This window comes from Oxyura jamaicensis, chromosome 9, assembly GCF_011077185.1.
Source record: "Oxyura jamaicensis isolate SHBP4307 breed ruddy duck chromosome 9, BPBGC_Ojam_1.0, whole genome shotgun sequence".
In the NCBI taxonomy this organism is placed as follows: domain Eukaryota; kingdom Metazoa; phylum Chordata; class Aves; order Anseriformes; family Anatidae; genus Oxyura; species Oxyura jamaicensis.
In genome coordinates this window covers 1,717,712-1,733,090 of record NC_048901.1, presented here as the reverse complement: position 1 = coordinate 1,733,090, position 15,379 = coordinate 1,717,712, and the positions used below count along the sequence as shown (strand labels likewise).

The window sequence follows — 15,379 nt, the reverse complement described above, 5'->3', positions numbered from 1 at the left end:
ATACCACGTGGTCACCTTGATATTAATATATAATAAATATATTTTACAAAAAAAAAATCTTTTTTTTTTTTTTTTAAATATATATATATATATATATATATATTTTTTTTTTGGGGGGGGGAATATGTCAATAAAATTTGACATTTTATTATATTAAAAACTTCTGTTACAATTGCAAATTAACTCACCATTTCAATGTAGGAAGAGGGGCCCAACTGCATCAGGAGAGAACACAAGGAGTGCTGAGGAAATAATAAAATAAAATCACAGGAATACTTTGAACTTGCTGACTTCTGTGCCACACTGTAGGAACTTAGTTACCAATAACGAGCTGAATTATTCCACTTCTTGTAGAACATCAAGAGCAATTCTGGTTAGTTATTTAGGTGCACTGATTGTAGAGACTCAGCCTTGAGATAGTTGAGCTTAACGTGCTCATGCTTGTTTTACCGAGGCTAAATTTGTAGTTCTGGTGGAAAGCAGGTGTAGTTGTCAATGACTTCTAAGAACCGCTGTCTTTTAGGGATCTCTTTCAGTCAACACACAACACTCTCAGTGAACGAGGGGAATATTTGGACAGCGAATGCAGAAAGTGTCGTGAATATGGCAAAGCACACTTCAACTTTTAGTTTAGAAACTCACCTTGCACTGGTTGCCCAGTTCTAACATGGAGTATTAATCAATAAACTTTTTTTTTTTTTTTTAATGTATTTTTGTCTTTTAATATTTTTCTGTTTTTTAAAAGTTGTATGTGTGAACTATGTGGCTACTGTCCATCTGTTTTAGAGGGAGGATGGAAAAACAGGAGTCTTTCTCAGACTGCAGCCTTATGTTCTCTGACTTGCTGTTGGCTGTGTGCGGTTTGGGGGTTTTTGTTTGCTTGGTTTTTGTTTGGTGGTGGTGCTTTGTTTAAAAACTTCCTGGTTTACAAAGCAGAATCTGGGAGACAAGTTACAGTTTAACAGCTGTGTATCCCTTCAGCTATTCACCTTTCAATCCCTCTCAGCTGTATTTATTAAAGAGCTCCACAGCCTATTTTGCAGATAACGTCAGTTATTCCATTACAATATTTTTCTAATTACTTGCCATACTGTAGGGTTTTTTCTTTCCCAAAATATTACGCAGAACTTTATAGAGTTTCTGTTAACACCTTTGTTAGAAGAGCTGGTATTTTCTCTCTGCAAGTAGTAAAATTATGCATATGATATTATTATTATTTTTAAATCCTATTCTTAGCATCATCATTAAACACAATCACAGTATAAATAGATTGAATTTGCATTGTATTAACATTGTATTTTTCCCCCGAATAATGAATTGGCAATTGAAACACAGGATTTGGGTCATCTCATTCCCCATTCCTTTCAGGTAGGTGGTAATTAGGTGAAAAAGGAAACTGCCTAGTGGAAGCATGCTAGTATTCAGGGTTTAAAACATGACAATCTGGGCTATGCTGTATAAGTATGGACCAGTACCTAGTTATATAGGCCTTTATATACTTGCTAGGGTGTACACCTGCCCCATCACCAAATGCATACATTATCAAAAAACACTTTCTGGCTATGTAGAAACTCTTTGCTTCTGGAAATAGCTGTCTGCATTTATAAATGCTTATCGTGTGTGTGTGACTGTACTATCCAGACACATGACAATGAAGTACAGTTGGAAGAAACCTGCCATCTTGCGAGGCCCTTGTGACCGGGACAGGAAGGCCGTGTGCTCCCTGGTGCTGCTGGGGCTGCACTGCACCGGGCTCTGCTGCGCCCTAAGCAGGGCAGCGCAGGGGGAGCTGAGCGGCAGGCTGCCCTGCTGCCAAGCCCTCTGCATCGTCACTGTGTGCGTCTCTGATGTCACGCTCCAGCCTAAATTCGGCCTTGTGCTGTGGACTTGGATGTGTTTACTCCGTTAACACTTTGAACTTGTATGTCTCTGTGCTTGGAAGGCATTCGGTGTGAACATGGCTGGGTCTTCTGCCTTAGTTTGCTCTACAAGGAACCTGGTTTACATGCACCAACGCTGCTCTGCAAAGCAAACCAACACCTGGAAGTGGGAAGGCGATTGAGAGACTCACTTTGTACCCACTTTTTGTCCAAACCAAAATGTTAATGTAAACCCAAAGACTAACAAATGTGTTCTCACCAGGTAGAATGAGGACCATGCACTGACTGAACTGCCTGAGATCTGTAGTTTATGCATCAGCTATTATTTTTTTACATATATCATTATGCAAATTATGTATCTCTATACAGAAATGTATACATATATACACAAATTTTGCTTAAATATGTAAAAGTGAAATTTGTATATACATACAGATGCATATATGTACATATATTTAGCTTAAGCTACTATTGCAAAATTCTGACTGAGCTCCCAAGTTCTCAGCAAACACTGATGTTTTACTTAATGGATTTGTTTGACTTGTGAAAAGTCTGGAAAGCCACTTTCCTGCTTTGTTGTTTTTGTCTAAGTCACTTTGATCAGCAGATCTGATGCAAGTGCCTAAAACCTGATCTTGTACTGCTCTTTAATCTATAGCCAGCTATGTGGAACAGACTAATGGCCTTCATGTTTTTATTTTAAAACTGAAGGAGTTTTTGATTTCTGATGTCATAACTCAGATTATATACCACTGTTACTTTATTTTATTTTTATTTTATTTTATTGTGCCTCACTGATAAGAAACTGACTATTGATTATTATGGCATTTAGGCCAGTATTCGTTGCCCCAGTTTGGAATAATAGTCTTTTAGACTCTGTGTTTTGTCCATACCAGAAGAGAAGAATTGCAACTCTGCTTTGTAGGTGTGCCATGAACCGCAACGGAGCAGATCCTATGGATTCTGAAATGCAGCTACAAATACCCCATCCATCTCTTTTCATCCACCATGTGAGGAATTAAGGCAGATGAACTTTCTTTTAATGCCTGAATTTTGGAGGCATGAGAATATTCTTGCATGATAGTGAAACTGTAACCCCCCCCTTAAATCCTCATAAAAATGAGAAAATAAATTCATATAGATAACTTTTGTTTTATCTTTTTTGTTCTTCATTATTTCAGACTTGTCTGTAGTTTATCTGATCAGTTTTCATGAAACTTGTCTAAATAAACTGCCTTTATGTTGATAAAATCTTTTAAAAGACACTTCTTAGAATTTTTAATTAGTACTTTCTAAATTAGATTTTTTAAAAAGTTTTTAATGTGATGTATTTCAATAAGTGAGTAATAATTGCAAACGCTTTTGCAAAGTGTAACCACATTTATATATTATGGGTGTTTGTAGACACTTCCAGATTTGATCTAGCAGTTTATTTTGTACATCTTTACCTGCCCATCAAAAAAATCACTTCTTTCAGACTTGGATTTACACAGGAGATATTTTCTCTCGTTTTGTCCCTAGAACTGATGTGTGGTATGGATGCCATCAAAGTTCCCCTTGTTCTCTCCTGGCTGGAGTGATACCCGTCTCTAGCGCTCCTCTTTATTAGCAGATTATCAGACTGTCTCCATTATACAAACAAAAATGTATGAGAGTGCTTAGGTACAATTACACTAGCCTCAAAATGAAGTGTATCTGTGTGAATTAAAAGTAACTGTGACTGCAAGCTACAGTTACATTAAAAGCTTCCATGGACACATTGCCAGCAACCTCATTTTTAGCAAATCTTCAAGCATCCCAAAGAGGCTCATGTGCTAGGTGATGCGGTGAGGTATCACTTCGCCAGACTTTGAGTACAACCAAGTAGAGGCCAAGAAATTCGAAACAGTGGTTTGAGGAGTGAAACAAAGGGTGGTATCTCTGTATAGAGGAGGCAAGCACAACTTAGATGGGTGAAACATCATAAATTGTGGGAGTTTAGCTGGTACACATTTTTTTTTTTCTTGTTGAAAAATAGAAATGGTGTGACTGGGATTTCTGTGTGTCAGCTGCACAGGGGCATTCCTGTAGGCAGGGCAGTGCTCGGCAGTGCTGTAATGTGGCCTTGGCTCAGCAGCAGGGAAGCCTTCATCACTGGCTCTCTGGATTCCTCGCTTGCCTGCATTTACTGCTGTTCCTGTGAGATGTCAAAGCCCCAGCCATGCTAAAGCTTATATCAAAGCCATGGGCCATTCTATTGATTAATTAACTGCTGTTGTATGGCAAATCGCTGGGGTATGTTTCACCTGTGACATGGGGTTCTGTCAGCATTCACACAGCTCACACATGCGAGGAACAGTGGTACCATGCCATGCCACAGCTGTGTGACACTGTGACCAGGACAAGCAGAGAGATCCAGCGTCATGGAAAGGAAAGAAAATAATTATATGCATGTTACAAATTGAAAATAGTTTTGTTTCCATTTGGTTTTGTAATTAAGAAAACACAGAGCATATCTTTTATTGATGTGGGTTGAAATCAGGAAACAGAAATTGATAACTTTGTTAGAGGGACATGGTCTTCATCTTAGAGATTCTTAGAGAATACATAAAAATTAATTGCAAGTTGCTTAAACTTGCTTTCTCTGTTGCTAATTAAGCCTAGGTTTAATACAGAGCAGTTGCTAGTGCCTTGTTTGTACCTTAAACCTCAATCCAGATATGCTTTTGTAGTACTGTTTGAATAAGTGTATATTGTCTTTGGCCTGGTGTACACTGCACAAGGTGTATGGCTTGAGTCATTTTTCTAGACTGGGTTTAAAAAGAAGGCCCTTATGTTGGATCCTGCTTAGCTTGGGCCTGAGCACCAACATGAACCAAGGTAAAGCACAGCGGTCCCACGGGGATCCCATACTTCTGTGTGCAGTGTTGTGATACACAGGACTTTCTTCTGGCCGTTCTGCTATGGGATCCTACGTCAGGAGACTGATACAACCGATCATATCATAGTGTGTGTCAATGCCATACTTTTTTTTTCAGTCAGTGCTCTTTGAAAATGTATATTCTTTGGACAGTTCTAACTTGTAGGATGAAATGGCAAGGCATATGGGAAAACATATGCTGTGGGAACAGGTGAGTAACTGGAAGATATGTGAAAAAACAGGAGTTGACTGTCTGTTAAAGACATTGGGGAGATTTGCGTATCTAAAAATACCTTTTGATAATTTTCAATCCTGATGTCATGGTGAGATTAAGACTCTTGATGTAACACAGGAGTGTGTTAAAGTTACGTATCTGATAAAAAACTGATCGCTGCTGTAGCTGTCAATTAATATCAAAAACATTTTTCAAGTCATTCCTTCTTTTAGAGCTTTGTGGTGGATTCCCTGCAGAGTGTGCATGGGGAAGGAGGTGCAGCACAGTCCAGACATGGCACCTTCCTAACCCCCCCTATTTCTGTGATGTGCTCTATCTCTCTAACATGCTGGGGATAAATTGCATATGGTATTAGTAGCATGGTGTCTGAGTGATAAATGGTTTCTAAGCGCATATGATGATTTAGGAAGCATCACAATAGCTAAAAGTAGTTGTTTTGGTTAGAAACGTGGGCTAATTGAAAACACATCATAGAAGCAAGGTTGTAAGTCACACTCCTCTTACTCCACATGTATTGCACTGAACCATGTTAAAAAAAAAAAAAAAAAAGAAGAAGAAGAAAGAAACAACAACAACAACACACTGGAAAGTCATCCAGACATAAGAGATTACGTCTAGAAAAACTTTTGTTCCCAATGAGCTAAACACATTAATATGCATCTGGAATACAATGATATCAGCATGCTGAATCGCAGGAAGAGCAGGTATTGGGGGTTTAGGTTCTGTTTTTAAGATTTGTTTGTGCTCAATATTCAGCAAAAATAAAAGAAATATAATTAGAAGACCGTGAACCATGGTAAGAGTTGTTTCTTCCAAAGAAGAAACAATGAGGGGAGGATGTCTGCTGAAATGGTCCCTCAGTGCAGGCAGTTGAGAGATGGCCACAGAAGGAAATCTGTTCAGCAGCTCATAATTGGCCTGAGTTCCAGGTAGATGTTGATCTTTTGTTCAACTGATTTCCTTTTGGTAACTGTTTTCTGCTTTGCAATCAAGAGCCAGAATGAACTTATGCTTTTCCTTATTCTTAAGGAGCCTACAGTCAGTTGATCTTCAGGGAACAAAATACGTAATCACAGCAGTTACAGCAGCAAGGTAGAGGCAGAATGCTTCAATTCCAAGATGCTTTCTAGTTCTTGGGCTTTCCTATCTCAATTTGACACAAAATGGTGGCTTGCAAAAGGAAGCCTACAGTGGCAGGCATTAGTCAGTGTGTTTTTGACAGGTTGCAGCTCAAGAGAATGCAGCGTTCAACTTGGGAGCTAGCTGCGGGTCCTGCAGGTGCCCCCCAGCTGCTCTGAGTGGGCCCTGGGCCTGGTCACTGGGGGACTTTTCCTCCACCAGGATCTGATGATCTGGATGTAATGAAAAGGGAGGCTGAGAAGGAATTCACAACGAATCACAGCTGAACAGTGTGGTCAGATGATTCCCATACAAGAAAACTATTTAACAGCATATTCAGGCCACATGTTTGCAATTCAAAGATCACACCATTTAATGATTTATTAAATTGAGGCCTATCTTTCTCCAGCCTTTTTAAAAGGCTTCTAGGTTCTTACTAGTTGTTTTGTTAATGTGTATTAGATGGATAATTGATGAATCACAGCTACCTGTAAGTAGCCCTTGATATTTGTAACATTTTGACAAAGCATAGAGGGAAATGAAACAACAGGCTCCAAATGCCTTTTGGCTTTTGTAATTTTGAGTAGGTGTTAGAAATACTTTGAAGTAATTTGGCCTCTAATGAACAATGTTGTGTGCGTTCACAGGCATCAAAATGGCTGTGTTTCTAAAATCTATATACTATCTATATTGAGTATAATTTTAGGGTCAAAAGTATCATAGGTATCCTTCTTAGTCACCCGGCTTTGTACATCTGCAAGGTCTTTTTTTTTTTTTTCCTCCAATGTGCTTGAGAATGTTCTTATATTTCCAGACCATTTTTTTTTTGAAGCTAAGAGTATAGAAAAGAAGTAGCATTTATCTTACTGAATATACTGAGACCCACTAATATTTAACTAATTTTTGAAGTTTGTTTAAGTTAAGCTGTAATATTTAACTATTTTAATTCTAGACTATATTCTCGTAACTGCTAACTCCTTTTTCTAATTAAAAAGATACAATAACAGGTGTGTTAATTACCAGTAGCAAGCTATAGTGAACCTCTTATGTACTCCTATTTTCTGTGCATAAAATTTCTTTTTTAATAATGCCTTATAACAGAAGATCTTTTAATTATAGTAAACCAATGTACAACAGTAATATTTCTAGGAAGAAAAAAATGATACTGCTTTGGTTTTCATTAGAACAGAACAATTAGTGGAGAAATTAAAAAGGAAAAATAATACGAGGCTGACACTCACCCACTGTCAAGGACAGTTGATGAAGAGGGAAGCACTTGAGTGTTTAAGGTTTTTTCCTAGTTATAGGAACCTTGGAGATCTTCTTTCTCTGAAGAAAGCTGAGCACTGGTATGGTCATGAAACTCCCTGTACCAGAGAAGTTCTTCCCCCAAAAGTCCTGGGAAGACAATGCTGTGTTTTGAAGACAGGGTCCAGAAAAGCCTAGGAGGAGGTCTGTGAACTCCTCTACCAAAGTATAGTAAGTGACACCTCGTTCCAGTCTCCTTTCACCAGGCAGCACTTCTGCTGCTAACATGTACCAAGCTGAAGTGCAGTGAGGGTTGCTGTGGTTTAGGCAAAGACAGATGTATCACTCACTGTCTATCCCTACTAAAAAGATATCTACAGCTGTTTTTTCCATGGAGTAGTGTTTGAATGCTAAAACAAGACTGTGAAGGCAGACAGGGTGTTAAGGTTTGTGAAGCTTAAAAACAAAGGGGTGAATTTCCCTTACTGTTGTGTTATCAGAGACTTTACCAGTTCTTGCAGACAGCTGTTTCAGAAAGGGTGGTTTCAGAAATAGTGGTTGCTACTGCACTCAAATCATAAACAAGAGCTGTGTATAATGTTTAAGTGCTATAGTTGAATTTCATTAATGTTTTCAAGAACAAGCTCACATACATCAAAGCAAAGTCTGGACTTGTGATGCTGTTACGTATCTTTCTCTGTATGGTGTAATTATTAGAAGTAATTTATATTAAGGTAATGTCTAGGCACTGCAAGGATGAAGCCTATCCATGAAAGGCTTCTGTAAAATAGTAAGCAAGGAGATTATCCTGGCCTTGCGAGCAACCACTTAAGCATAAATCTATGTGAGGATGGATGGGTGACCCCCAGTTCCTGAAGGGACCTCTCTGGAGTTGCTGGTTTCAGCAGCTGTTCAAGCCTGCTGAGCAATCCTGCAAGGCAAGTAAGGCACTGTCAGTGGGATTTTCAAGGGACCTGTGCAAATCTGTCAGAGGAGTGGATGTTCAAGCTTTGTACTGCTACGTGCCCACTTATTTATTTGTAAAATATATGAAGCAGGGAACATTTCCAATTCTGGGAGGGGAAGTATTAATAAGAGGTAGAAGGGGTATATTATATATCTTATATAATATATATAAAGAGGTATAATAAGTCCACTCTGAGAAGTGGACTTGAAAATACCTTGCAGTTTTTTGTTGCAAGTAAGCTGAAGAGCAGAAAAGAAGCTGAGATGTAGCAAAGAATTATTTAATCTGAAAATGTAAAATATGTGAAAAATCTGCACCATAAGCTTGATTTTCAGGATATATGGTATTGCTAGGTCAGATTTCCTAGGATTTCTATACACTGAAAAACTTAAGTCAAAGCCTACCTTTCCTCCAGGTTATGCATTTTTTTCCTTTGCTTTTCCTTCACCTTTTGAAACCAGGTTTAGAATACTGTGAAATAGATGCATTTACATGAAGCTTGATATTCAAACACTGAAACTTTCCCCTTACCACACTGCTAAATGGATTCAGCAAAGCACTTAAACACATTCTTTAGATTGAAGTTTAAAAGAAGTTGCATGGAAAATAATTTACATTTGTATTAGTTCAAAATATGCTTGAGGACTACTATGCCTGTGTATACTTTCAGGAAATCTTTATTAGACACCGGAGGAAATTAATTTTGTATAGGTTTGATGTAACCTTTGCATGCACTAGGATTGCTGTCCATTATTTTTTGGTTTTGATATCTTAAATAGAAAATTAATTACAAATGAAATATTTAGTAAAATATTACTCTATTTAAGCATAATCAAACTGATTATGCAAGTAAAAGGCCATAATAATAGTAAAGAGAAATATACTCCATAAATTTTAGAGACATGTCTGTATACAAGCTTTACTTTCAGATGTTGAAAAATAAGCGTCGAATCTCATGGTTCTATTTCATGTTCTCTGCTAACTTGAGTGTAAAATTTAGATACAGTATAATCATCTTAAAAAAAAAAAGTGTCTCCAGCCTTCTCTTACAGCCGGAGTAGTATTTGACTGGGGCAGGGCTTTGAATTAAATAGGCTGATTTAATAAAATGCATCGTCATTGTTACATATTTCTAGTCCTTTTTCAGTTAAGAGCTTATGTATCTATTTCATATACTCACAGAAGAGGAGAGTAGCTCTTTAGAGGTGTAGTGCTGTTTTTTCTTGGTTTGCAAAAGGGACACAAAGTCACTTTTGCTGCTTTGAGTGTTTGAAACTGTTTCTTGAGTGTTATTTTAAATTGTTAGCCTTAGTGACACTAAAAGTTGTTTTAACTTTGCATAATAACAGGATTTTTTTCTTCATTAAGAGGGAGTCTGAATATCACCTCTTAAGTACCTAAGTTCATTTACTCTGGTCCTTCAATGATTAATGGAGAGGTTGCTTCAGAGAGTGATTTTTAAAACCTGCTTCTAGAGATATGAATTTTAAAACTTTAACTTAAAATTACTGACACATGTCATGTATCAATGTGGGTCTCTTATTTTATTTTTCCAAAACTGAAAAAAAAAAAAGATTAAAAATGTTCTAGTATTGTTTGCATAGTAGAACTGATTAAAATTCTTCTTTAGAATTTGGAACTTTGAAGATGAACATTTCCTGAAACTTCACACTTCCATTATATATGGCTCATAAGCTTTAAATGTAGTTACAGTTAAACAAAAGTATATCAGTTTCAACACATTAATCCTAGATGTGAGATGTGCAGAGCTGTCATTTTCACCAAGTACTCACTCATACATGATCACTGGAGTTTCCATGAGACTATTCCACAGAGACACTTTGCCTTTTAGTGGAAAAACATATTTTTTTTTCTCAGCAAAACTGAGAAAAATCTGTCTTCAAGGAAAAGCAGCTCTGTACAATCTGTTGTGCTGCACTCTTATTTCTACAAAGCCTTCAAGAGCACGGGAACCCGTTTTCATAATTGTGCCATAACATTGTGTTTTTATTTGCCTTTTTTCCTTTTAAATCTCTCTAGTAAACATTGTCAAGGAAGCTGCAAATTATCATTCAAGTGCCATCTGGAACAATTAGTCTTTAAACCTGATTATTTAAAAATGAGATGATCAAAACATTAATACTGGGTAATACATGATTCCTGTGCTTTGTATCTTTAGTTTCAAATACATTCATAATCTGTTAGTCTTCTTGCCCCCCAGCTGTATTTTGCAGGAATATCTTACTGATTAGTTTAATATATACTTGCTAAACATTATATGTGCAATGGTTCTTAAAGTAAAATGGCACTGAAACTGTGTTATTTTTAGGGATAGAAGCATTTCCAGAAATATTTGTAAAAGAACAAAGGAACATTTTTGGAAACTGGTGAAAAGTCAATGTTAGTTGGATCCCTTTTCTCCTATGAAATTTATTCCATTCCAGTCATTCTTTGAGGGAGGAAGGAAGTCAAAAGCAGAAATACCTGTTCTAAATGTTTAGTAGCTTTGGCAGGCTTTTGACCTGAGCAGTCAATTCTCCTAACATCATATAGGCCTAGACTAGAGGCAAGATGTGTGCAGTGAAGTAACATTTATAGGTCTTGACCTCCAGAAGCTTCAGAAGCACTTGACAGAGTTGAGCAGCTAAGGAAAGAATTTGGGAATGTGTTTACTCGGTTATGTTTCCTGACCAGTCCTCATACCAATGAGTTTTCCATAAGTGGAATTTTCTGCAGAAGGCCGGTGAGGAGCTAAGAAACACTCTCCACCATTGAGACTGCTCTCATAGTTTGTAAATTACCCCATTGCCTCTGCACTTCTGAGTTCTGCTGGTTGGGATTTTCAGAACTGGTTTAGGGTTGACCTGGCCAGCAGTCAAGAACCCACACAGCTGCTCACTCACTCCCCTGTGGGATGGGGGAGAGAATAGGAAGAGCAAAGTAAGAAAACTCATGTGTCAAGATTAAGAAATTTTAATAAGCCAAGAAAAGAGCAAAAAAAACCTGAGTGATGCCAAGGCCTCCCACTAGCAGACCAGTGCCCAGCCAGTCCCTCAGCATTGGCCAACTTGGAAACACAACCTCTGCTTCTATCTCTACTGCCAGTTTTTACTGCTGAGCATGATGCTAGGTGGTGTGGGATGTCCCCTGGCCAGAGCTGTCCTGGCTGTGTGTGGTGGTTTTACCGTGCTAGGCAGTTGAACACCACAACCGCTCTCTCACTCCCCCTCCTCAGATGAGGAGGGGAAGAAGTAAAGGAAAGAACAACTCACAGGTTGAGATAAGGATGATTTAATTAAAGAGGGAAAATATATATATATATAAAATTAAGGAAATATTATTATTAATTAAACAATTCAACTAAAGGGGGGAAAAAAAGGGAAAGGGGAAGAGGAAGGGGGAAAGGGAATAACTAAACAAAACAAGTAAAGGCTATGTGGAAGTGCAGAGGAAAGAAATTACTCTCTACTTCCCACAAATGAGCGATGCTTGACCACGTCCTTGAAGCAGGGCCTCAACGCACGTAGCCGGTGTTCGGGAGGAGGACAGACGTTTTCACAACTAGAGCCCACCCCTCCCCTCTTCTTCCTTTTTCCCCCTTTTATTGCTGAGTGTGACACCATATGGTATGGACTATCCCTTGGGTTGGTTTAGGTCAGCTGCCCTGCTGATGTTTCTTTCTCACTTTTTGCCCACCCCCTAGGAGGGTCAGAGAGAGTCCTGATGCTGTGCCAGCACTTCTCAGCAGCAGACACAACACTGGTGTGATACCACTGCTGTTCTAGCTACAAGTGCAGAGCACAGCACTGTATGGGCTGCTGCAGGGAAAGTTAACATCCCAGCCAGACCCAGTACACTGTGCTCCCTCTCAACCTCTCACCCACCCTTGGTCTGCTTGCTGTGTGAGGCAGAGAAAGTCTGGACACAGTGCAAGAGCTGTTCAGCAGTATTCAACTGTTTAAATAAACAATTTACATTTCTTTAAGTCTCTTGCATTTTGTGGGTAATACTGTCTTTTTAGGAAAGATAATAACTGATCTCAAATGATGAGTAGTTTATTGAATGTGACCTAGTTCTAATGAGGTGAGTGGTAATTATTTTCTGCCTGGTTGAGAAAAGCTCTGTGGGAAAGAGCTATGCAAGGTTGTCCTAACCATGACAGGAGGGGATGAGTGGAAGTTAACTCTTAAGAGACTGCTCTGGGCACTTAGATAATTGAATGATAGGAGCTGTACTGGAATCCAGATAGAAGAATTTGAGATGTGCTAGAAGATATTAAAAGGACTAAACCACCTTCGAGCAGCAGACTGACTTCAGATGCAGCTTCTTTGGAGAGCCCTGCAGTGAGTGAGCTTGTGTCTCTTACAGGAAGACAGATAAATTAGTGCCCACAGTGCTTGTGGATTTGAATTTTTAGTAGTTAAAGCTCTCCCCATAGAAGTTTCTGATTAACTATTGCCTCAGCAGCCTCAAGAGCCAGTGCTATTTTTTGTTTTTTGGACATGAGGCTACATGGGCTGCACAGGAAGGACTGCTAGAGCACTCACCTGCACAGTCTCTCACTTTTTGAATTTGATTTAGCTGAGGGAGGTGTTGTCTGTCCTTCCCCCATCTTCTAAAGGCCTATGGGGACACGTTGTCATGTCCTCAACACATCCTGCCTTTGGAGTACATTGGAGACAGAAGGGTATTTAGGGAGAAAGGACATTGCACTTCTCTCAGAAAACAAAGCAAACTAATTATAAAATCAATTATACACCTTCAAAATCATTTCAATATTCTAATCATTTTTTCACCACTCCAGGTTACAGAAAACCAACTGAACTGAAGCGACTGGGAGGTGCCAAGCTGCAATCAGAAACAATGTCTCCAGGCAGCCTGCTCCAGGTTTTCTCAGTGTTTTCCCTTCAGGTTTCAGAGCTCTGCCTTGTTGTTTCTCAGCAACAGTGAGAGAAGGGATCAATAGCCACATCTATGTCTCTATATTTTAAAATTGGTTCTGATAACTTCAAATATGGATGAAGGCTGGAAGAAGTGCTAAATACAGAATTTTAAAAGCATTCTTATGTTGACTCATATTTCCTCTTTTTGTATTTATTTTTGATGCAGTCTTCACAGACTGGAAAATGTTTTCTTTCTGTAGCTATGAGGAATACCTTGTTTCCTAAATTATTATTCTTATTTTATGGATTTGATGTATTATAAGGCCCTAGATGTTTCCCTTGCTTTCCATCACACTGCAGTACAAGAACAACAGGGCTAAGGTTAGGTGGGAAGCATCAACCAGTCAAAAGGCTGCTGACAAAAAAAAAATCTTTAATGGTTGAAGATTAGGAGAATCTTCCCACTCTGGATTTACTAATTTGTGTCTCTCTTACCTGCAAGTACAAGTTTACAGGAAACCTTTAGGAGTACAATCAAGCTGTAAGCTACAGCTCCTTTTCAGAATTGGCTGAAATCACCCTAACCCCCCCTCCACAGGTCTCTTTCTATAAACTTCACATTTTCTTTGAACCATCCACCACCAACAAAATCTAGTTCCCTTTGTGATTACTTTTTACTTGTTCCCTGTACAAAGGTCTTTAAGTCTTTGCCAGGTTTGAAGGCAGGTAAGCTTATTCTCTTACAAGCTCAGTGCTTTCCCACAGTCTGTAAACGCTGACTGAAGATATGATGGCACAGGATTTATTTGGTGGATAGCTTACTTTCTGTCTCAGTTTTTGATCCCTTATGAAGGGAATGAAACGTTATTGTATTTTTTTTTTTTTAACAAATGACCTGTTTAGCTTGATGAAGACATATGAATCTCAGCATGTCTCATAAACTGGATATTTCTATACAAACAGAATGAATGTATTGTGAATGCTCTGTTTTAATTAACATTCAGAATTATTTTTTTCTTGCTTTGCTTTGAATTTTTTCTTAACATAAGTCTGTAAATTTTTATTTATTTTTCCTCTTCTCTGAGTAGGCTTTTTTTTTTTGGTAATGTGCTAGGATATAGTTGTTTCCTCTGGTGTCTAAAATGAGTTTATCCTGTACTGGAAGTAATACAACCTCTCCTCCGCAAAAAGCACATTCTGTAAGAAGTTAAAAACAGTAGGAAATTAAGCTAAGGAACAGGTGCCAAATAACCTAACTGTACTTTTCACAGTTATGAGTAATCTCCACTTCTCTTTCCTAATGCCTCCGAATAAAAAGGCTTATTTAGTGTTTGTGCTGCAAACTGTAATATAGTGCTTCATTTCCCTCATAATTTCTGAAGCTGGGAGCTAAAATAATGTTTCTCTGGGCCTTAGCACATTGCTTGATCTTGCAAAGCCTATTTCATGGTCTGCTAGCTCCTAATGGAGATTGTTGGTAATGAGATAACATTTATATAAAAGTAAATTTACTGCCAACTTCCTAAAACTTACAAGCAATTGAAGTAACAGGTTATTTTAAGTTTTTAATTCATTTTATGTGTATGTAAAAATATACAGAGAGAGGTCAAAACTTCAGCTTGCTGAAAACAACAAAACCGTTATATGGTTATATGCTGGGATATCAAGACATATTATTTGCAAACTTTTAAATGAGGCTGTATATTAATGTTTCTGTTGGAGATGTATTTACATTTGGAGCTTCTGCTTCCCAAGTCACTAAAATAATTTGGCAATAAATGTTAAACCTCATTCAGTAAAATCAGATCTTATGTGTGTCTGTTAATGTAATCAACCTTAAAGCTTAACCATAGGCAAACAAACAGGGAAACTCTATAGATGCTATTGAAAGGCTTTGAGAATGACCTTGATATTAGCTATGTTAATAACGTTTCTAGTAGAGAATCTGCAGTGGGCTTTTTGCCTAGAGCCACACTGTAAATTATTGCTGCATTGCAGATTACAGTTTAATTGTTCAAGGGAAGCGGGGGAAAAATTATCATTCTGAATTCCCAAGTGAGATCTACAGTACATCAGTGAAGGCCAAACTGAAAAGTCAAGTATGACAAAATAGATTCTGTGTAAACCAAACAGAATCAAAAGATTCCC

The 15,379-nt window shown here is 38.1% G+C and overlaps 1 long non-coding RNA gene across 1 annotated transcript; it reads left to right on the top strand.

Annotated features, from left to right (window-relative positions):
* The first annotated feature begins 6,580 nt into the window (after positions 1–6,580).
* LOC118171803 lies at positions 6,581–12,297 on the top strand. Its single transcript, XR_004753404.1, has 3 exons — positions 6,581–6,623; positions 10,678–11,516; positions 12,195–12,297. It is a non-coding gene; the product is annotated as an uncharacterized LOC118171803 (long non-coding RNA).
* The last annotated feature ends 3,082 nt before the right edge of the window (positions 12,298–15,379 follow it).